At 40.5% G+C, this 22,436-nt stretch overlaps 10 non-coding genes across 10 annotated transcripts; all 10 read left to right on the top strand.

Annotated features, from left to right (window-relative positions):
• Positions 1 to 693: 693 nt before the first annotated feature.
• On the top strand, positions 694 to 765 carry trnad-guc. Its single transcript has one exon. It is a non-coding gene; the product is annotated as a tRNA-Asp (tRNA).
• A 136-nt stretch (positions 766 to 901) lies between these two features.
• Positions 902 to 972, top strand: trnag-gcc. Its single transcript has one exon. It is a non-coding gene; the product is annotated as a tRNA-Gly (tRNA).
• A 728-nt stretch (positions 973 to 1,700) lies between these two features.
• Positions 1,701 to 1,772, top strand: trnad-guc. Its single transcript has one exon. It is a non-coding gene; the product is annotated as a tRNA-Asp (tRNA).
• Positions 1,773 to 1,908: 136 nt separating this feature from the next.
• On the top strand, positions 1,909 to 1,979 carry trnag-gcc. The gene has a single exon. It is a non-coding gene; the product is annotated as a tRNA-Gly (tRNA).
• Positions 1,980 to 2,705: 726 nt separating this feature from the next.
• Positions 2,706 to 2,777, top strand: trnad-guc. Its single transcript has one exon. It is a non-coding gene; the product is annotated as a tRNA-Asp (tRNA).
• Positions 2,778 to 2,913: 136 nt separating this feature from the next.
• Positions 2,914 to 2,984, top strand: trnag-gcc. Its single transcript has one exon. It is a non-coding gene; the product is annotated as a tRNA-Gly (tRNA).
• Positions 2,985 to 3,710: 726 nt separating this feature from the next.
• trnad-guc lies at positions 3,711 to 3,782 on the top strand. The gene has a single exon. It is a non-coding gene; the product is annotated as a tRNA-Asp (tRNA).
• Positions 3,783 to 3,918: 136 nt separating this feature from the next.
• trnag-gcc lies at positions 3,919 to 3,989 on the top strand. Its single transcript has one exon. It is a non-coding gene; the product is annotated as a tRNA-Gly (tRNA).
• A 726-nt stretch (positions 3,990 to 4,715) lies between these two features.
• Positions 4,716 to 4,787, top strand: trnad-guc. The gene has a single exon. It is a non-coding gene; the product is annotated as a tRNA-Asp (tRNA).
• A 136-nt stretch (positions 4,788 to 4,923) lies between these two features.
• trnag-gcc lies at positions 4,924 to 4,994 on the top strand. Its single transcript has one exon. It is a non-coding gene; the product is annotated as a tRNA-Gly (tRNA).
• Positions 4,995 to 22,436: the final 17,442 nt, after the last annotated feature.

Genomic DNA, 22,436 nt, shown 5'->3' with positions numbered 1-22,436 from the left:
CAATCTCCAGAGGTAGAAAAATGTGTAAGATTTCCACGCTATCCAGAAATCTCTTGTGATGGTAGAGTTCTCAACTGCCTCTTGAAAAGACCAAGTTTGCTTTTATTTACAGTTTGGACATTTACACATTCTCAGTAGGTAGACTTTTGTGAATCCATTGTAGATTTCCAGTGTGTGAGGTGATTTACTTTGTGCTAAACATTAGTTGTTCAATGAGAAACGAATATATCCAACAAGTCAGTGACAACTGTGTTGAGTTTGGAGTTTGTGACAACAATGCCCTGGGATTTCCCTCAATGTTCTATGTAGAACAACGCATTACCTTCTAACTGCTTTTGTGTGGCTTGTGAGCGTTATAGAGCAGAACCGATTACATGTACGTGTTTTTGAGAGTCTCAGCTTTCCATAGATGGGTCATAGTAGTTTCTAGCTCAAACCATTCAGTCTCTATAGACGTTTTTGTGAGAAGGGTTAGGGTTAGCGCCCAACACTCCTAATGTTTTCACACTGACTTAGTGACATTGCACCCAACACTCCTAATTTGTTCACACGGCCGACCCACCGTTCTGTGCATAATAACTTGTCAGCACTATATCCACCAATTAAGTACCTATATGGTATGCCAGCTGAGGGTTGAGGCCTTACGGACCTCCATACATTTCTACTATAAAGGGTGAAAATGTAACCACCTGCTCCTCGTTAGTATAGTGGTGAGTATCCCCGCCTGTCACGCGGGAGACCGGGGTTCAATTCCCCGACGGGGAGTATTGAGTCTTTTTATGAGGCGTATATAGGGTGTAAGACGTCACTAAGTCCACATAGCAGAATAAACGCAATCAATTCAATCTACTGCTTTCTGATATACGATTTCTAGCCAGTGGGGTAATTTCAACATCGCAAGGCATTGGTGTTTCAGTGGTAGAATTCTCGCCTGCCACGCGGGAGGCCCGGGTTCGATTCCCGGCCAATGCAACAGATTTCGAACATGAAATTCGGACGATTATGCAATCTCCAGAGGTAGAAAAATTTGTAAGATTTCCACGCTATCCAGAAATCTCTTGTGATGGTAGAGTTCTCAACTGCCTCTTGAAAAGACCAAGTTTTTTTATTTATTTACAGTTTGGACATTTACACATTCTCAGTAGGTAGACTTTTGTGAATCCATTGTAGATTTCCAGTGTGTGAGGTGATTTACTTTGTGCTAAACATTAGTTGTTCAATGAGAAACGAATATATCCAACAAGTCAGTGACAACTGTGTTGAGTTTGGAGTTTGTGACAACAATGCCCTGGGATTTCCCTCAATGTTCTATGTAGAACAACGCATTACCTTCTAACTGCTTTTGTGTGGCTTGTGAGCGTTATAGAGCAGAACCGATTACATGTACGTGTTTTTGAGAGTCTCAGCTTTCCATAGATGGGTCATAGTAGTTTCTAGCTCAAACCATTCAGTCTCTATAGACGTTTTTGTGAGAAGGGTTAGGGTTAGCGCCCAACACTCCTAATGTTTTCACACTGACTTAGTGACATTGCACCCAACACTCCTAATTTGTTCACACGGCCGACCCACCGTTCTGTGCATAATAACTTGTCAGCACTATATCCACCAATTAAGTACCTATATGGTATGCCAGCTGAGGGAAGAGGCCTTACGGACCTCCATACATTTCTACTATAAAGGGTGAAAATGTAACCACCTGCTCCTCGTTAGTATAGTGGTGAGTATTCCCGCCTGTCGCGTGGGAGACCGGGGTTCAATTCCCCGACGGGGAGTATTGAGTCTTTTTATGAGGCGTATATAGGGTGTAAGACGTCACTAAGTCCACATAGCAGAATAAACACAATCAATTCAATCTACTGCTTTCTGATATACGATTTCTAGCCAGTGGGGTAATTTCAACATTGCAAGGCATTGGTGTTTCAGTGGTAGAATTCTCGCCTGCCACGCGGGAGGCCCGGGTTCGATTCCCGGCCAATGCAACAGATTTCGAACATGAAATTCGGACAATTATGCAATCTCCAGAGGTAGAAAAATGTGTAAGATTTCCACGCTATCCAGAAATCTCTTGTGATGGTAGAGTTCTCAACTGCCTCTTGAAAAGACCAAGTTTGCTTTTATTTACAGTTTGGACATTTACACATTCTCAGTAGGTAGACTTTTGTGAATCCATTGTAGATTTCCAGTGTGTGAGGTGATTTACTTTGTGCTAAACATTAGTTGTTCAATGAGAAACGAATATATCCAACAAGTCAGTGACAACTGTGTTGAGTTTGGAGTTTGTGACAACAATGCCCTGGGATTTCCCTCAATGTTCTATGTAGAACAACGCATTACCTTCTAACTGCTTTTGTGTGGCTTGTGAGCGTTATAGAGCAGAACCGATTACATGTACGTGTTTTTGAGAGTCTCAGCTTTCCATAGATGGGTCATAGTAGTTTCTAGCTCAAACCATTCAGTCTCTATAGACGTTTTTGTGAGAAGGGTTAGGGTTAGCGCCCAACACTCCTAATGTTTTCACACTGACTTAGTGACATTGCACCCAACACTCCTAATTTGTTCACACGGCCGACCCACCGTTCTGTGCATAATAACTTGTCAGCACTATATCCACCAATTAAGTACCTATATGGTATGCCAGCTGAGGGAAGAGGCCTTACGGACCTCCATACATTTCTACTATAAAGGGTGAAAATGTAACCACCTGCTCCTCGTTAGTATAGTGGTGAGTATCCCCGCCTGTCACGCGCGAGACCGGGGTTCAATTCCCCGACGGGGAGTATTGAGTCTTTTTATGAGGCGTATATAGGGTGTAAGACGTCACTAAGTCCACATAGCAGAATAAACGCAATCAATTCAATCTACTGCTTTCTTATATACGATTTCTAGCCAGTGGGGTAATTTCAACATTGCAACGCATTGGTGTTTCAGTGGTAGAATTCTCGCCTGCCACGCGGGAGGCCCGGGTTCGATTCCCGGCCAATGCAACAGATTTCGAACATGAAATTCGGACAATTATGCAATCTCCAGAGGTAGAAAAATGTGTAAGATTTCCACGCTATCCAGAAATCTCTTGTGATGGTAGAGTTCTCAACTGCCTCTTGAAAAGACCAAGTTTGCTTTTATTTACAGTTTGGACATTTACACATTCTCAGTAGGTAGACTTTTGTGAATCCATTGTAGATTTCCAGTGTGTGAGGTGATTTACTTTGTGCTAAACATTAGTTGTTCAATGAGAAACGAATATATCCAACAAGTCAGTGACAACTGTGTTGAGTTTGGAGTTTGTGACAACAATGCCCTGGGATTTCCCTCAATGTTCTATGTAGAACAACGCATTACCTTCTAACTGCTTTTGTGTGGCTTGTGAGCGTTATAGAGCAGAACCGATTACATGTACGTGTTTTTGAGAGTCTCAGCTTTCCATAGATGGGTCATAGTAGTTTCTAGCTCAAACCATTCAGTCTCTATAGACGTTTTTGTGAGAAGGGTTAGGGTTAGCGCCCAACACTCCTAATGTTTTCACACTGACTTAGTGACATTGCACCCAACACTCCTAATTTGTTCACACGGCCGACCCACCGTTCTGTGCATAATAACTTGTCAGCACTATATCCACCAATTAAGTACCTATATGGTATGCCAGCTGAGGGAAGAGGCCTTACGGACCTCCATACATTTCTACTATAAAGGGTGAAAATGTAACCACCTGCTCCTCGTTAGTATAGTGGTGAGTATCCCCGCCTGTCACGCGCGAGACCGGGGTTCAATTCCCCGACGGGGAGTATTGAGTCTTTTTATGAGGCGTATATAGGGTGTAAGACGTCACTAAGTCCACATAGCAGAATAAACGCAATCAATTCAATCTACTGCTTTCTTATATACGATTTCTAGCCAGTGGGGTAATTTCAACATTGCAACGCATTGGTGTTTCAGTGGTAGAGTTCTCGCCTGCCACGCGGGAGGCCCGGGTTCGATTCCCGGCCAATGCAACAGATTTCGAACATGAAATTCGGACAATTATGCAATCTCCAGAGGTAGAAAAATGTGTAAGATTTCCACGCTATCCAGAAATCTCTTGTGATGGTAGAGTTCTCAACTGCCTCTTGAAAAGACCAAGTTTGCTTTTATTTACAGTTTGGACATTTACACATTCTCAGTAGGTAGACTTTTGTGAATCCATTGTAGATTTCCAGTGTGTGAGGTGATTTACTTTGTGCTAAACCTTAGTTGTTCAATGAGAAACGAATATATCCAACAAGTCAGTGACAACTGTGTTGAGTTTGGAATTTGTGACAACAATGCCCTGGAATTTCCCTCAATGTTCTATGTAGAACATCACATTACCTTCTAACTGCTTTTGTGTGGCTTGTGAGCGTTATAGAGCAGGACCGATTACATGTACGTGTTTGTGAGAGTCTCAGCTTTCCATAGATGGGTCATAGTAGTTTCTAGCTCAAACCATTCAGTCTCTATAGACGTTTTTGTGAGAAGGGTTAGGGTTAGCGCCCAACACTCCTAATGTTTTCACACTGACTTAGTGACATTGCACCCAACACTCCTAATTTGTTCACACGGCCGACCCACCGTTCTGTGCATAATAACTTGTCAGCACTATATCCACCAATTAAGTACCTATATGGTATGCCAGCTGAGGGAAGAGGCCTTACGGACCTCCATACATTTCTACTATAAAGGGTGAAAATGTAACCACCTGCTCCTCGTTAGTATAGTGGTGAGTATCCCCGCCTGTCACGCGGGAGACCAGGGTTCAATTCCCTGACGGGGAGTATGGAGTCTTTTTATGAGGCGTATATAGGGTGTAAGACGTCACTAAGTCCACATAGCAGAATAAACGCAATCAATTCAATCTACTGCTTTCTGATATACGATTTCTAGCCAGTGGGGTAATTTCAACATTGCAACGCTTTGGTGTTTCAGTGGTAGAATTCTCGCCTGCCACGCGGGAGGCCCGGGTTCGATTCCCGGCCAATGCAACAGATTTCGAACATGAAATTTGGACAATTATGCAATCTCCAGAGGTAGAAAAATGTGTAAGATTTCCACGCTATCCAGAAATCTCTTGTGATGGTAGAGTTCTCAACTGCCTCTTGAAAAGACCAAGTTTGCTTTTATTTACAGTTTGGACATTTACACATTCTCAGTAGGTAGACTTTTGTGAATCCATTGTAGATTTCCAGTGTGTGAGGTGATTTACTTTGTGCTAAACCTTAGTTGTTCAATGAGAAACGAATATATCCAACAAGTCAGTGACAACTGTGTTGAGTTTGGAATTTGTGACAACAATGCCCTGGAATTTCCCTCAATGTTCTATGTAGAACATCGCATTACCTTCTAACTGCTTTTGTGTGGCTTGTGAGCGTTATAGAGCAGGACCGATTACATGTACGTGTTTGTGAGAGTCTCCGCTTTCCATAGATGGGTGGCACGGGTTCGATTCCCGGCCAATGCAACAGCTTTTGAACATGAACTTCTGACAATTATGCAATCTCCAGAGGTAGAAATATGGTAGAGTTCTCAACTGCCTCTTGAAAAGACCAAGTTTACTTTCATTTACAGTTTGGACATTCTGTGCATAATAACTTGTCAGCACTATATCCACCAATTAAGTACCTATATGGTATGCCAGTTGAGGGAAGAGGGTTAGCGCCCAACACTCCTAATCGTCACCTTTTCACCTCATGTAACACCTGATTTACATAACAAGAGGCACATCTCAATAGGTGGTCCAGGTAAGTCATGACATAGCACAAGTGGGTGCTTTCCTGTTCTAAAACGTTGTGTCTAAAAAACACTGTTTTGTTAAAAACATATTTTTTAACCTTTAGCATGTGTACTTTACTGTATTTATATTTGGGTTATCGCTCAAAAGTAAAAGTTCAGACATCGCTGCATGACGTCTTGTATTTGGAGAATGTTGCATTTGCCATTGTAATGCATATAAAGACAATATTAAAAAAAACAAGAGAAAATTGCTTTATGTTGAGGTTTAATTTAATGAAATCAAAGGCATATTTATGAGTGTTATAGCTCAATCGAAATGCATGTATCTTATTCATAAAGACAACATTAAAGCAACTTTTCCCGACTTCTCAGCGTACCCGCCTTGGCAATCCCTGGTGTGTGTTCATTTAACAACGGATGTAGATTACATTGCAAGTGTGTACGCACCGCTCGACCGTTGTGATTAATAGGCACAACCATTGTAGACAAATGCATTACATATCCGTTGTTCCACCTGAGTGTAGACTAAGCCTGTTCATGCTCCAATTCATGTCAGTCACTCTAAATCTAAATATGAACTTGAGTGATCTTCATTTTACTCAATACGAAGTCATACCTTAAGCCAACACTTTCCTCTGGTCCTTCCTGCTAGGGTCAAGTGGCTTCACGTTCGGGAATGGAGGACCTAGGGTAACGGAATATTAACATGAAAAATGCATAACTTCGGAAGATATCCACACAATAAATTAAGTGGCCACATTTATGAATGAAATTACATTTGAATGAGATATTTACCACAATTGTCTATACAATGGTGGCAACTTTTTGTTTGCTGTGTGTTTAAAAACAACAGCACATAGATACACCATGAGCAATAACAGATATGGAAATCCTTCTCAATCTAAGTAACATCTATAAATTAATGAGATCAGGTGTGTCTCATCTGATTGAGAATTGCTGATACTATCTTTGTCTATTTTCTTTAGAAAATCTGCCACTGAACCACACACTTCTATCTAGTGAGAGTGCACAGAACATTTTAGCTTTAATTAACTGGTTGTCCCATTGAAGTCAACATAACCTTTTCATGGGAGACCTGCTGGTATGGATAAAGACTTGAGTACTTGTACTCTTTAAAGCAGGTAAATATCTAAACAAGTGACACTACCACAGTTGCATGAATTTGAAGTTTAGGCTACACTGTTGTCATTCAGTAAAGGTGTAGCTAGCTACTGTAACTTTTACTGTACTAGCCTACTGTAGTTGTAATACAACCAAGCTAGATAGCTAGCTACAAAGGCAACAATCCATTTCATCAACAGTTTAGCTAAATATATGTAGCTAGTGTGATCGCATGCCAAACAACTTTAGTGATCTGAAAGTTCAAAAAGCAAAGGAGACTTACCTGTCTTTTTGGCGAATGCTGCTCTGCCGGCAAACTGGATGTAGAGGCAGCTAAATTTAGCTAGCTAGTTAGCTTTGTAGTTAGCTATCTTAGACATAAATTAGAGAAAATAATTGGAGTTGTGCTGTAAGAAGTAATTTCCAGATGGAGAAATGCCAGATCGTTCTGTAACAACTAACTTTAAATAACTGAGATCTGTGTCTACAGTGATGGTTGTTCACTTCTTGCTCTGTGAGGTAATTCACGTTATTGTATACACAGGCTGAAAGTGTCCTTTCTACAGTGGCCAATGGGGTGTGAAACAGTGCCACAAAACCAACACAAAACCAACCAGAGGCCAGAAATATATTACACCCATTGTGAAAAGACTTACCGTAGAGAATGAATAAGGAAAGTTAAGCTTCACTATGTCAGACTCCTGCATGCGAAAGGTCACCAGTTCAAAACCGGGTAGAAACAGAGAACTCTGATTTTCATGAGTGCCTCATTATGGGAATTCATATACATGCAAAGAATATCAGTAAATACAGTTTACTCCTTGTAGATGCTTCAACCAGCAGTTTCTATAGAGTAGTGCTTATCACATTTGCCTCACATGCGTAAGGTCCCTGATTTGTAACAGAGAACTCAACTTGAAATCAAATTGTATTTGTCATATGTGCCGAATACAACAGGTGTAGACCTTACCGTGAAATGCTTACTTAAAAGACCTTAACCAACAATGCAGTTCAAGAAATAAAGATTTACTAAATAAACTAAAGTATAAAAATATACAAAAAGTAACACAATAAAATAACAATAACGAGGCTATATACAGGGGGTACCGGTACCGAGTCAATGTGCAGGGGTACAGGTTAGTTGAGGTAAATTGTACATGTAGGTTGGGGTAAAGTGACTATGCATAGACAATAAACAGTAGCAGCAGTGTAAAATCAAAGTCTATCAATGTAAATAGTCAGGGTGGCCATTTGAATAATTGTTCAGCAGTCTTATGGCTTGGGGGTAGAAGCTGTTAAGGAGCCTTTTGGACCTAGACTTGGCGCTCCGGTACCTCTTGCCGTGCGGTAGCAGAGAGAACAGTCTATGACTTGGATGATTGGAGTCTTTGACAATTTTTGGGGCCTTCCTCTGACACCGCCTAGCATATAGGTCCTGGATGGCAGGAAGCTTGGCCCCAGTGATGTACTGGCCCGTACGCACTACCCTCTGTAGCGCCTTACAGTCGAGCAGTTGGCATACCAGGCGGTGATGCAACCGGTCAGGATACTCTCGATGATGCAGCTGTTGAGCGTTTTGAGGATCTGGGGACCCATGCCAAATCTTTTCAGTCTCCTGAGGGGAAAAATGTGTTGTCATGCCCTCTTCATGACTGTCTTGGTGTGTTTGGACCATGATAGTTTGTTGGTGATATGGACACCAAGGAACTTGAAACTCTTGACCCGCTCCACTACAGCCCCGTCGATGTGAATGGTGGCGTATTTGGCCCTCCTTTTCCTGTAGTCCACAATCAGCTCCTTTGTCTTGCTCACATTGAGGGAGAGGTTGTTGTCCTGGCACCACACTGCCAGGTCTCTGACATTCTTCCTATAGGCTGTCTCATCGTTGTCGGTGATCAGGCCTACCACTGTTGTGTCGTCATTAAACTTAATGATGGTGTTGGAGTCGTGCTTGGCCACGCAGTCGTGGGTGAACAGGGAGGACAGGAATGGACTAAGCACCCACCCGTGAGGGGCCCCCGTGTTGAGGATCAGCGTGGCAGATGTGTTGTTGCCTACCCCTTACCACCTGGGGGCGGCCCGTCAGGAAGTCCAGGATCCAGTTGCAGAGGGAGGTGTTTAGTCCCAGGGTCCTTAGCTTAGTGATGAGCTTCGTGGGCACTATGGCGTTGAACGCTGAGCTGTAGTCAATGAACAGCATTCTCACATAGGTGTTCCTTTTGTCCAGGTGGGAAAGGGCAGTGTGGAGTGCGATTGAGATTGCGTCATCTGTGGATCTGTTGGGGCGGTAAGCGAATTGGAGTGGGTCTAGGGTTTCCGGGATGATGGTGTTGATGTGAGCCATGACCAGCCTTTCAAAACACTTCATGGCTACCGACGTGAGTGCTATGGGGGGGGGGTAGTAATTTAGGCAGGTTACCTTCGCTTTCTTGGGCACAGGGACTATGGTGGTCTGCTTGAAACATGTAGGTATTACAGACTCGGTCAGGGAGAGGTTGAAAATGTCAGTGAAGACACTTTGGTTCGCGCATTCTCTGAGTACACGTCCTTGTAATCTGTCTGGCCCCGCAGCCTTGTGAATTTTGTCCTATTTGAAGGTCTTTTTTTTTTCTTTTCTTTTTTTGGGGGGGGGGTGTTAGATCACCTTTAATATTTCAGATAGATTGTAACTTCCATCAATGTAATTGTCAGCATCACTTCCAATCCCCCATATGTTATTTTTCTCGCAAATATATATATATATATATATATATATATATATATATATACATACATACATACACACATATATACATACATACATACAGTGGGGAGAACACGTATTTGATACACTGCCGATTTTGCAGGTTTTCCTACTTACAAAGCATGTAGAGGTCTGTAATTTTTTTAATAATAGTTACACTTCAACTGTGAGAGACGGAATCTAAAACAAAAATCCAGAAAATCACATTGTATGATTTTTAAGTAATTAATTTGCATTTTATTGCGTGACATAAGTATTTGATACATCAGAAAAGCAGAACTTAATATTTGGTACAGAAACCTTTGTTTGCAATTACAGAGATCATACGTTTCCTGTAGGTCTTGACCAGGTTTGCACACACTGCAGCAGGGATTTTGGCCCACTCCTCCATACAGACCTTCTCCAGATCCTTCATGTTTCGGGGCAGTCGCTGGGCAATACAGACTTTCAGCTCCCTCCAAAGATTTTCTATTGGGTTCAGGTCTGGAGACTGGCTAGGCCACTCCAGGACCTTGAGATGCTTCTTACGGAGCCACTCCTTAGTTGCCCTGGCTGTGTGTTTCGGGTCGTTGTCATGCTGGAAGACCCAGCCACAACCCATCTTCAATGCTCTTACTGAGGGAAGGAGGTTGTTGGCCAAGATCTCGCGATACATGGCCCCATCCATCCTCCCCTCAATACGGTGCAGTCGTCCTGTCCCCTTTGCAGAAAAGCATCCCCAAAGAATGATGTTTCCACCTCCATGCTTCACGGTTGGGATGGTGTTCTTGGGGTTGTATTCATCCTTCTTCTTCCTCCAAACACGGCAAGTGGAGTTTAGACAAAAAAGCGCTATTTTTGTCTCATCAGACCACATGACCTTCTCCCATTCCTCCTCTGGATCATCCAGATGATCATTGGCAAACTTCAGATGGGCCTGGACATGCGCTGGCTTGAGCAGGGGGACCTTGCGTGCGCTGCAGGATTTTAATCCATGATGGCATAGTGTGTTACTAATGGTTTTCTTTGAGACTGTGGTCCCAGCTCTCTTCAGGTCATTGACCAGGTCCTGCCGTGTAGTTCTGGGCTGATCCCTCACCTTCCTCATGATCATTGATGCCCCACGAGGTGAGATCTTGCATGCAGCCCCAGACCGAGGGTGATTGACCGTCATCTTGAACTTCTTCCATTTTCTAATAATTGCACCAACAGTTGTTGCCTTCTCACCAAGCTGCTTGCCTATTGTCCTGTAGCCCATCCCAGCCTTGTGCAGGTCTACAATTTTATCCCTGATGTCCTTACACAGCTCTCTGGTCTTGGCCATTGTGGAGAGGTTGGAGTCTGTTTGATTGAGTGTGTGGACAGGTGTCTTTTATACAGGTAACGAGTTCAAACAGGTGCAGTTAATACAGGTAATGAGTGGAGAACAGGAGGGCTTCTTAAAGAAAAACTAACAGGTCTGTGAGAGCCGGAATTCTTACTGGCTTGTAGGTGATCAAATACTTATGCCATGCAATAAAATGCAAAATGAATTACTTAAAAATCATACAATGTGATTTTCTAGATTTTTGTTTTAGATTCCGTCTCTCACAGTTGAGGTGTACCTATGATAAAAATGACAGACCTCTACATGCTTTGTAAGTAGGAAAACCTGCAAAATCGGCAGTGTATCAAATACTTGTTCTCCCCACTGTACATACATATATACATACACACACACATATCCTTTTTAAAAATTATATTTCCCTTCATTACTTTCCAACCCCACCACCCCTTCCCCAATTAGAGAAAACTAGTGAACAACAACGCTTAGGCCTCTACTTCCAGCCCATACATACTATATACATTTTATGGACACTTTATGGATTCTACAATAATTATATATTTTTTGTTTTTACTCCTGAACTTCCTCCAATCATTTTCATGATATTTTTCTAACTGTGCTCTTTCACAAAAGCTCTCAACCTATAACCTATATACTTATTATGGACACAGTATGCTTTACATGAGTTATCTTGTTGTTATTAGTTGTTGTTATTAGTCCCATCCTTCAGCTCCAATCAACACCTCCCATCTATCTCTTAACACCATCCATATTGGATTTCTGTTTGCCATATATTTTTCAACTGTACAGTGATGTTTTACAAAAGGTCTGAACCTTTCTATTCTCATTGTTTCTACAGATCGTAAATTGACTATGACTTTTCAGATCACCCAGTAGTGCTATCTGCAGGGTTCGCTCCAGGTAAATATTGCAATCCTTTAGCCATTCCTGGACCTGTGTCCAAAAACAATCTACCAATGGACAGTACCAAAACAAATGATCTAATGATTCTGTCTCTTCGCAGCAAAATCTGCAGAGCTGGGAAGATTGTATCCCCCATATAAATAACATTCTATTGGTAGAAATAATTTTATATAATAATTTAAATTGAAAAATTCTACGTTTTGAATCCGGCGTCGTTTTGCGTATCAATTCATAAACACTATGCCATGGAATCGGTACGTCAAAAATCTCTTCCCAACTATTTTGCAATCTATATGGGACGGCTGTCAATCCTTTGGTCCTTAAATGAAACTGGTATACTTTTTTATTTATCACAATTTTCTTTAACCAATTATATTCTTTAATTCAAGGCCGAGTAAGTTCCTTACTTTTTCCCCCTTCCACTTTCCTTTTCCATTTTTGCGGTAATGCTGCAATTATTTGGTTGTAATTTTGGGTAGAGCAGACATTTACATAGGTTTTTGTTAGCTGAATGTGCGACATAACTCCACCAGTCCTACCGACAGGGGCGGTGTGTTCATTAGGGCGATATGGGCGACGCACTGCCAAACGGGAAAAGGAAGGGATTTTTTTTCTAATCAATTATATCACGGCAACAGTAGTTATCAGTGTTCTAATCTAGACGTCTGATCTGCCACTAAATGTCCAATCAGGCTAAAGTCGTGCTTCAAATGGCCCCGCCCCTTTTGGGGCGATTTCAGTCAGGTTGAAAATCGCCCAGGAGTCTCTCATAGACTATCATGTAAAATCTTTTTTTTTTTCAAATATCAGAGCTTTCAATACAATCTCTATGGGTTCCGGGAGGGCTTGCACTTACGCGCTTTCGTCATACGTAACATAAGTAACCATGAACATAACTAAGAAAAAGCGGGTAGCAGCGTCAATCAATTCACGTACAACTGTCAAGATGGCTAGCTTTGCGAGGCAAAGATGAAACTGAGGGCTCCACCAACCCTGGTATTTTTCTTGGACTTGTCAACTTTGTGGCACAATTAGATGAGGTGTTTGATGACCATCTTAAAAATGCTAAAGTTTTCAAGGGCACATCAAAGACCATTCAAAACGAGCTACTGGAGTGTATGCTAGCGGTCATGAGGGAACATATTGTGGAGGAGGTGAAGTCGGCGAACTTCGTAGCTATCCAAGCTGACGAGACCACGGACGTTTCACAGCTGGTGCTTGTGCTGAGGTACATAGATAGCAACCACAAAGTGCAGGAGCGCTTTTTTGAGTTCCTTCCCATCTCGGAATCAACCTCAGTCTCAATCGCCAGTGTGCTTTTGGAGAGACTGAACGGTCTTTTTGCCGACGACGAGAAAGTCAAACTCATTGCGCAAGCTTACGATGGAGCCAGTGTGATGAGGGGAGAGAAGGCTGGTGTGCAGCAAAAGGTGCGTGAGCATTTCAAGAATGCCCATTACGTGCATTGCTATGCGCATCAGCTGAATTTGATCATGCAGCAAGCTAGAACAGTTTCAGTACAAGTAATGTAGCCTCTCTCTCTCTTTGTCCCTCCCTGTCTGTCTCTTTAACACACACACGCCCAAATCAGTTCACAGTTGATGTTGTTTAAAATAGTTATTTTTCATTTTAAAAAAGTAAAAAAAAAAACATATCTGTTCATGTTCATTTTTACAAATCTATACAATTGGCCAGAATATGGTTGTTCATATTTACAAATCTATACAATTGGCCAGAATATGGTTGTTCATTTTTACAAAGCCATACAGATAGCTGTGTTTACCTTTTCTAGAAATTATTTTCAAATTCTGTTTTCAGGCAAAATGTCTATCACTGTTCATTTTCACAAATCTATACAAGAGGGCAGAATATGGAAGTCTATAAAAATTTCTTATTACCAATAACTTGCATCAATGTTTTCAGTAGCCTCTATCAAAAGCTCCTGCTTGCTTGTTGTGAATTATGCTCAGGTGCACATATTTCCAATTCAACCATGAGGCCTTTTTGAAGCAAGTAATGTGTATATCAGTATTGACTTATATGCTGCCCCTGTCTTCATGTTGTTGCTGGACATATCTTTTTAAAAATGTGTGTAGGTCACCTAAATCATCAGAAAAATTGCCCCCCCTGAGAATTTTTTCAGGAGCCGCCACTGCCTACCGATAATATCATTTACGAAGATTATACCTTTTTGATCAATTAGTATATTTGAGTTTAACCACAATATTTGTTGCATTATTTGTTCTGTCGTTTCTGGAGGATTAAATTGAAATTGCAACCAACTTTCTATGACTTGTTTTAGAAATAGTGATATTTAGAAGATTATTTCCTTTTCAAATAATTTAAAGTGAGAGGTTGTAATCTGAATAAAGGGGAAAAGGCCATTCTTGAACATTGGGTGAGACAATCTTACTAATTTGCTAGAGAACCAGTTTGGATTTAAGTATAACTTTTGTATGACTGAAGCTTTTAGTGATAGGTCTAATGCTTTAATATTTAATAATTTCTGTCCTCCGAATTCATATCCATTAAATAAATAGGCCCGTTTAATTTTGTCTGGCTTCCTGTTCCAAATAAAATGGAATCTTTTTTTCTCATATAATTAAAAAAAACTGTTCGCTAGGCGTAGGCAAGACCATAAGCAAATAGGTAAACTGGGATAATACAGTGGGGAAAAAAGTATTTAGTCAGCCACCAATTGTGCAAGTCCTCCCACTTAAAAAGATGAGAGAGGCCTGTAATTTTCATCATAGGTACACGTCAACTATGACAGACAAATTGAGAAAAAAAATCCAGAAAATCACATTGTAGGATTTTTAATGAATTTATTTGCAAATTATGGTGGAAAATAAGTATTTGGTCACCTACAAACAAGCAAGATTTCTGGCTCTCACAGACCTGTAACTTCTTCTTTAAGAGGCTCCTCTGTCCTCCACTCGTTACCTGTATTAATGGCACCTGTTTGAACTTGTTATCAGTATAAATGTCACGCCCTGGCTCTGGGGACTATTAAATGTTGAGCCAGGGTGTGGATTTTCTATTGTTTAGTTTTCTAGGTTTGTGTTCTAGTTCATGTATATCTATGTTGGCCAGGGTGGTTCCCAATCAGAGGCAGCTGTAGCTTGTTGTCTCTGATTGGGGACCATACTTAGGCAGCCTGTTTGGCACGGTTATTTTGTGGGATCTTGTTCCGGAAGGTTTGTGTTCAACCCAGGACTTCACGTATCGTTTGTTTTGTTGTTTTGGTTCGTGTTGTGTACTGCAATAAAAGAATGTACGCATATCACGCTGCGCCTTGGTCCGCTTCATCCAGTAACGATTGTGACAATAAAAGACACCTGTCCACAAACTCAAACAGTCACACTCCAAACTCCACTATGGCCAAGACCAAAGAGCTGTCAAAGGACACCAGAAACAAAATTGTAGACCTGCACCAGGCTGAGAAGACTGAATCTGCAATAGGTAAGCAGCTTGGTTAGAAGAAATCAACTGTGGGAGCAATTATTAGGAAATGGAAGACATACAAGACCACTGATAATCTCCCTCGATCTGGGGCTCCACGCAAGATCTCACCCCGTGGGGTCAAAATGATCACAAGAACGGTGAGCAAAAATCCCAGAACCACACGGGGGGACCTAGTGAATGACCTGCAGAGAGCTGGGACCAAAGTAACAAAGCCTACCATCAGTAACACACTACGCCGCCAGGGACTCAACTCCTGCAGTGCCAGACGTGTCCCCCTGCTTAAGCCAGTACATGTCCAGGCCCGTCTGAAGTTTGCTAGAGTGCATTTGGATGATCCAGAAGAGGATTGGGAGAATGTCATATGGTCAGATGAAACCAAAATATAACTTTTTGGTAAAAACTCAACTCGTCGTGTTTGGAGGACAAAGAATGCTGAGTTGCATCCAAAGAACACCATACCTACTGTGAAGCATGGGGGTGGAAACATCATGCTTTGGGGCTGTTTTTCTGCAAAGGGACCAGGACGACTGATCCGTGTAAAGGAAAGAATGAATGGGGCCATGTATCATGAGATTTTGAGTGAAAACCTCCTTCCATCAGCAAGGGCATTGAAGATGAAACGTGGCTGGATCTTTCAGCATGACAATGATCCCAAACACACCGCCCGGGCAACGAAGGAGTGGCTTCGTAAGAAGCATTTCAAGATCCTGGAGTGGCCTAGCCAGTCTCCAGATCTCAACCCCATAGAAAATCTTTGGAGGGAGTTGAAAGTCTGTGTTGCCCAGCGACAGCCCCAAAACATCACTGCTCTAGAGGAGATCTGCATGGAGGAATGGGCCAAAATACCAGCAACAGTGTGTGAAAACCTTGTGAAGACTTACAGAAAACATTTGACCTGTGTCATTGCCAACAAAGGGTATATAACAAAGTATTGAGAAACTTTTGTTATTGACCAAATACTTATTTTCCACCATAATTTGCAAATAAATTCATAAAAAATCCTACAATGTGATTTTCTGGATTTTATTTTTCTCATTTTGTCTGTCATAGTTGACGTGTACCTATGATGAAAATTACAGGCCTCTCTCATCTTTTTAAGTGGGAGAACTTGCACAATTGGTGGCTGACTAAATACTTTTTTCCTCCACTGTACTAAAGAGTTAATCAGGGTGATTTTTCCACAAATTGACAGGTATTTACCTTTCCATGGTAGCAAGATCTTATCTATTTTTGCTAACTTTCTATAAAAATGTATTGGAGTGAGATCATTTATTTCATTTGGGATATGTATTCCGAGTATATCCACATCACCATCAGACCATTTTCTTGGTAAACTACATGGTAATGTAAAAATGGTATTTTTTAGTGATCCAATACGTAATATAGTACATTCATCATATAATTTGGTTGTAATCCAGAGAGGTTAGAAAATTTATCTAGATCCTCTATGAGGCTGTGGAGGGATTCAAGTTGTGGATTTAAAAGAAAACATGAATCATCAGCGTACAATGACACCTTTGTTTTTTAAGCCCTGGATTTCTAATCCATTGATATCATTGTTGGATCTGATTTTAATAGCTAACATCTCGTTGGCAATAATAAATAGATATTTTACACCTAGGGTTACTATACATGATTTTAACCCAATTCATAAGAGATTGAAATTGAAATGCTCCAGGCATTTATACATAAACCACAGTCGTACTTTATCAAATGCCTTTTCGAAGTCTGCTATGAATAGTAGGCCTGGTTTCCCAGATTTTTCATAGTGTTCTATTGTTTCCAGTACTTGCCTTATATTATCTCCAATGTATCGCCCATGTAAAAAACCTGTCTGATTAGAATGAATAATGTCCGACAATACCTTTTTAATTCTATGCGCTATACATTTTGCTAGAATTTTTGCATCACAACACTGAAGTGTAAGGGGCTTCCAATTTTTTAAATGGACTGGATCTTTATATTTTCCACTTGTATCCTGTTTCAGTAATAATGAAATCAGACCTTCTTCTTGAGTGTCTGATAATCTACCATTTACATAGAAGTGGTTAAAACATGCTAATAACGGTCCTCTGAGTATATCAAAAAAGGTTTGGTATACCTCGACTGGTATGCCATCCAACCCTGGAGTTTTCCCGGACTTAAAGTCTTTAATTGCATCCAGAAGTTCCGCCTCTGTTTGAAGGTCTTGCTCACATCGGCTACGGAGAGCGTGATCACACAGTCGTCCGGAACAGCTGGTGCTCTCGTGTATGCTTCATTGTTGCTTGCCTCGAAGTGTGCATAAAAGGCATTTAGCTCGTCTGGGAGGATTGCGTCACGAGGATATAATTATGGTCAGATTTGCCAAATTGAAGGTGAGGGAGAGCTTTGTATGCGTCTCTGTGTGTGGAGTAAAGGTGATCTGGAGTTTTTTTTCCCTCTTATTGCACGTGACATGCTGGTAGAAATTAGGTAAAATGGATTGAAGGAGTGCCTGCATTAAAGTCCCCGTTCGCGGACGCTTCTGGATTAGCATTTTCTTGTTTGCTTATGGCCTTATACAACTCGTTGAGTGCGGTCTTAGTGCCAGCATCGGTAAATAGGCGGCTATGAAATATGTAGATGAAAACTCTCTTGGTAGATAGTGTGGTCTACAGCTTATCATGAGGTACTCAACCTCAGGCAAGCAATACCTCGAAACTTCCTTAATATTAATATCAACCAGCTGTTTCTATAGAGAAGGGCTTATCACCTTATCCTCACATGCGAAAGGTCAGTGATTCGTAACAGAGAACTCCACTTTCCATGAATGCCTCATTATGGGAATTCAAATACATGCAATTAATGTCAGTAAAATTCTGTTTACTCCTTATAGATGCTTCAACCAGCAGTGTAGTGGTTATCACGTTCGCCTGAAACGTGAAAACGTCCACAGTTACAAATCGGAGTGAAATACAAAACTCTGCTTTTCATTTGTGCCTCATTATGGGAATTCAAAAACATGCACAGATTATCAGTAAAATACAGTTTACTCCTTGTAGACGGTTCAACCAGCAGTTTCTGTAGTGTAGTGGTTATCACCTTTGTCTCAAATGCAAAACCTCCTTGATTCGTAACGGAGAACTCCACTTTTCATGACTGCTTCATTGTGGGTATTCAAATACGTGCAAAGAATATCAGTAAAAAACGGTTTACTCCTTGTAGATGCTTCAACCTGCAGTTTCCATAGTGTAATGCTAATCACCTATGCTTCACATGCGAAAAGCCCCTGATTTGTAACAGAGAACTGCACTTTTCATGAATGCCTCATTATGGGAATTGAAATATATGGAAAGAATATCAGTAAAATTCAGTTTACTCCTTGTAGACGGTTCAACCAGCAATTACTGTAGTGTAGTGGTTATCACCTTTGTCTCACATACTAAAGGTCCCTGATTCGTAACGGAGAACTCCACTTTTCATGAATGTGTCTTTATGCGAATTCAAATACAGGGAAAGAATATCAGTAAAATTCTGTTTACTCCTTGTAGATGCTTCAACCAGCGGTTTCTGTAGGTAAGTGGTTATCACATTCGACTCAAATGCGATAGGTCCCCTGTTCACGTCTGCCTCACAAGCTAAAGGTCCCCGATTCTTAACAGATTACACTTTTCATGACTGGCTCATTATGGGAATTCAAATACATGGAAAGAATGTCATTAAAATTCTGTTTACTCATTGTAGACGCTTCAACCAATTGTTTCTGTAGGGTAGTGGTTATCCAGTTCGCCTCACATGCGAAAAGTCTCTGATAAGTAACAGAGAACTCTGATATTCATGAATGCCTTTTTATGGGAATTCAAATACATGCACAGATTATCAGTGAAATACAGTTTACTACTTGTAGAACGTTCAACCAGCAGTTTCTGTAGAGCAGTTTGTATCCCCTTTGACTAACATACAAAAGGTCCCTGATTAGTGATGGCGATCTCCACTTTTAATGAGTGCCTAATTATGGGAATTCAAGTACATTCAATGAATATCAGTAAAAACTGCTCTACATCCACCTTAGCCAAATACATTTAAACTCAGTTTTTCACAATTCCTGACATTTAATCCTAGTAAAAATTCCCTGTTTTAGGTCAGTTAGGATCACCACTTTATTTTAAGAATGTGAAATGTCAGAATAATAGTAGAGAGAATGATTTATTTCAGCTTTTATTTCTTTCATCAAATTCCCATGGGTCAGAAGTTTTCATAAACTCAATTAGTATTTGGTAGAATTGCCTTTAAATTGTTTAACTTGGGTCAAACGTTTCAGGTACCCTTCCACAAGCTTCCCCCAATAAGTTGGGTGAATTTTGGCCCATTCCTCCTGTTGTATGAACAAAGTTAAATCTGTTAGATAGTTAACTCTTGGTGCCACATGGTGCCACAGAGTATGAATGTCAAGGATTCCATAATGTCGAGGGAGCTTACTAGGGTATTTCTTAAAATGACTGATAGATGGAATATACTGACTTGGGGTACAAGGTAATAACATCAGAGTGGGGAGTGCCCACTGATGGTTACCAGATGTTGTTGAAGAAACGTGTAACATTAAGTATATAAACTGAGAGATTTCCTTTGACCAGGATTCGGATGACAAGAGGCGAAGCACATGCCGATTGTTGTGCGAACCCGGCACCGTATCTATTAAATAATTTGCATCAACTCTCCATCTAAGTGTTAAATATCTTCTTGCATCATTAATTACTTGATACCAGAGAAACTCGTCATAACAGATTTGTGTCTACGAACGGGATACAGTTTCATCCTGACCGACCGGTAAGCAGACTTTTATTTTTGTGTTAAACTCTGCTTATCTGTGGTAAGGCTGAGCTGTAAATAACGTTTAAATTCTATATTTTAAAAGGGGGAAGATGAGTTGTATTGAGTTATTTGATGAGATGTACAGAGAAATATCTAATTAGGCAAGGACATGGTGTTATGATTCAAAATAGGGTGTGGTCGAAGTAAGGAGTAAAAGCAACAGAGGATAAACGAGTGGGCGCAGGAGTTTCCTTAATGTGTAATGGCATTATAAAGAGAGTGGGTGTTGTTCCCTTAATGTTTGAAGCACATAATAAAAGAGAATGGGCGCAGGAATTCCCTTAATGTTTAAAGTACATTATAAACAGATTGGGTGCAGGTATCCCTTAGTGTATAGAGACATTATAAAGAGGTAGGTTACGGGCCTTTGGTGTGTGATATTCATCGTAAAAGGAAAAGGTTACGGGCCTTTGGTGTAGTAAATCATCAAAAAACGAAGTACAGAATTAGTCCTTTGTGAATTACCCAAAACGATCATATTGAATCGTGGCACCAATGACAAAACAGGCAAATGAAATTTTAATAAAGATCAAGTTGGGGGATTTGATTCAAATATTTAATTACTAACATTGCATGAACTAAAAGGAGCAATGGGGAGTCAACAGAATTAGCTCATAGAAGATCAAGCAGTGGTATTGAGAGCGGAATGGTGTTTTACAAAGTAGTAGAAAGTCTGTATTTTCGGGGAGGATCCCATGACAGGCAGGGCAGTGTCCTGGAAAATACAGTCTGTTTTTTGGTTCCGCTGGGAGTATGTTTGTAGAAGTTGATTAGTGTCGATTGAGAATCGTTAAAAACACGAAGGGATTGTTTGTTGTGAGTACCTAGGAGTTCTAACGTTCTAGGTGGATTATGTGAATATATAGAAATATGATGATGTGTTTAAGCGATTACTAGAGATTTGATGAAGTAATAATTGGAATATTATTAGTATACAATATGTTAAACCCAAAACGTAGACGTACGTCAGGGTGTGAGAAATGATAAATACAAGTTTTTGGAGTTGGTGCCATTGATGGATCATGTGATAGAGATAAGGTTTAAGGAATAAACTGCCCATAAGGACTGGAATTTATAGACGTAACTTATAACATAGTACAAAGCCAATTTAGGGTTTCCATTAAACAAATTATCATTGAGGAGCTATGGTGAGGAAGTGAAGGAATTTCATTATGTGCCAGATGTTAAGACGACAAACCATTGTAATTGGGCTATTTGTGGGATTTCTTTGTCATTTCAATAGCATTGGGTCAATGGCATAGAGTAAAATCTGGGTTTCTGAGTGCAACTGTTGGTATGTGTTGCTTGGACAGATACTGCAGCCAGTGTTTGTTTTGTTTTGTGATGTAGACTGGAAGATTTAGCAGCTTGTTTGGTTCAAATTGAAAGACTCACTTATGCCACAGGAATAGCGTGACGATTTCGAGGTAGTCATTTTTTTGAGTTGCCTAATGGTTTGCTAGCTCAAACGACTGAGAATGGTGTCGTAATGTCAATCAATAGATTTAATATTATTAATATAGATATAAATTGAATGTATGATCGTCCAAAAACAGTAGATGTTTGTTTTACTACCTGTAGCCTAATTAGATGGGACAGTTACCTAAATCTACTGACTTCGAATAATAGCAGACTGGCAATTGCGATAGAGCTGTGGCCGTGATAACATTATCGGAAAGGGGCACAATATTAAGCAGTGTCTGTAGTATTGAGAGAGTTTAGGTGGGTTATTCCAAAACAAGCGATAGTAATGGGGAGGCAAGTAGGCACAAATAGAAAATAGAACGTAGGAATATTTGATCAAATAGGGTGGTGCTAGTGACCCGAAACTGAATAAATCATTGGAAAAACACCTAAGCACAGGAGAGGAAAGTGGTTTTATAGGTTTGAGATAAGATAAGGGAACAAAGAAAAACAAGAATATAATACCGAAGCACAGGAAAGTGAGTGTGTTATCTTAATGGGAAGTGAAGCAAGGGGACAAAGAGAATAAAAATAGTATTAAAAACACAAGGGATAAAAACGCATTGTTGAAAAGAAGCAGTATGAAGATATATTAGGGAGAGAGATACCATTAACTGAGGAATATAAAAACTTTTTGCTGAGAAAGCTAACAGAAATAATTTACCTTGCATCCTAACAGAGACACTGAACCAAAACATGAAGCTACAACAGCAATCTAGGATTGTGAAAGTTATCAAGTTAGTTTTTAACCCTATGATAGAGGGAAATGCAGAACGCTGTTTGAGAATGGATTTTATTTTGTCTAGTAGTAAGAATGGAAGAGTTTCCATGTTTTTGTCT

This window comes from Coregonus clupeaformis, chromosome 3, assembly GCF_020615455.1.
Source record: "Coregonus clupeaformis isolate EN_2021a chromosome 3, ASM2061545v1, whole genome shotgun sequence".
NCBI classification, from domain to species: domain Eukaryota; kingdom Metazoa; phylum Chordata; class Actinopteri; order Salmoniformes; family Salmonidae; genus Coregonus; species Coregonus clupeaformis.
Note: the sequence above shows the minus strand (reverse complement) of the source record. Positions and strands in the feature narration are given on the sequence as shown.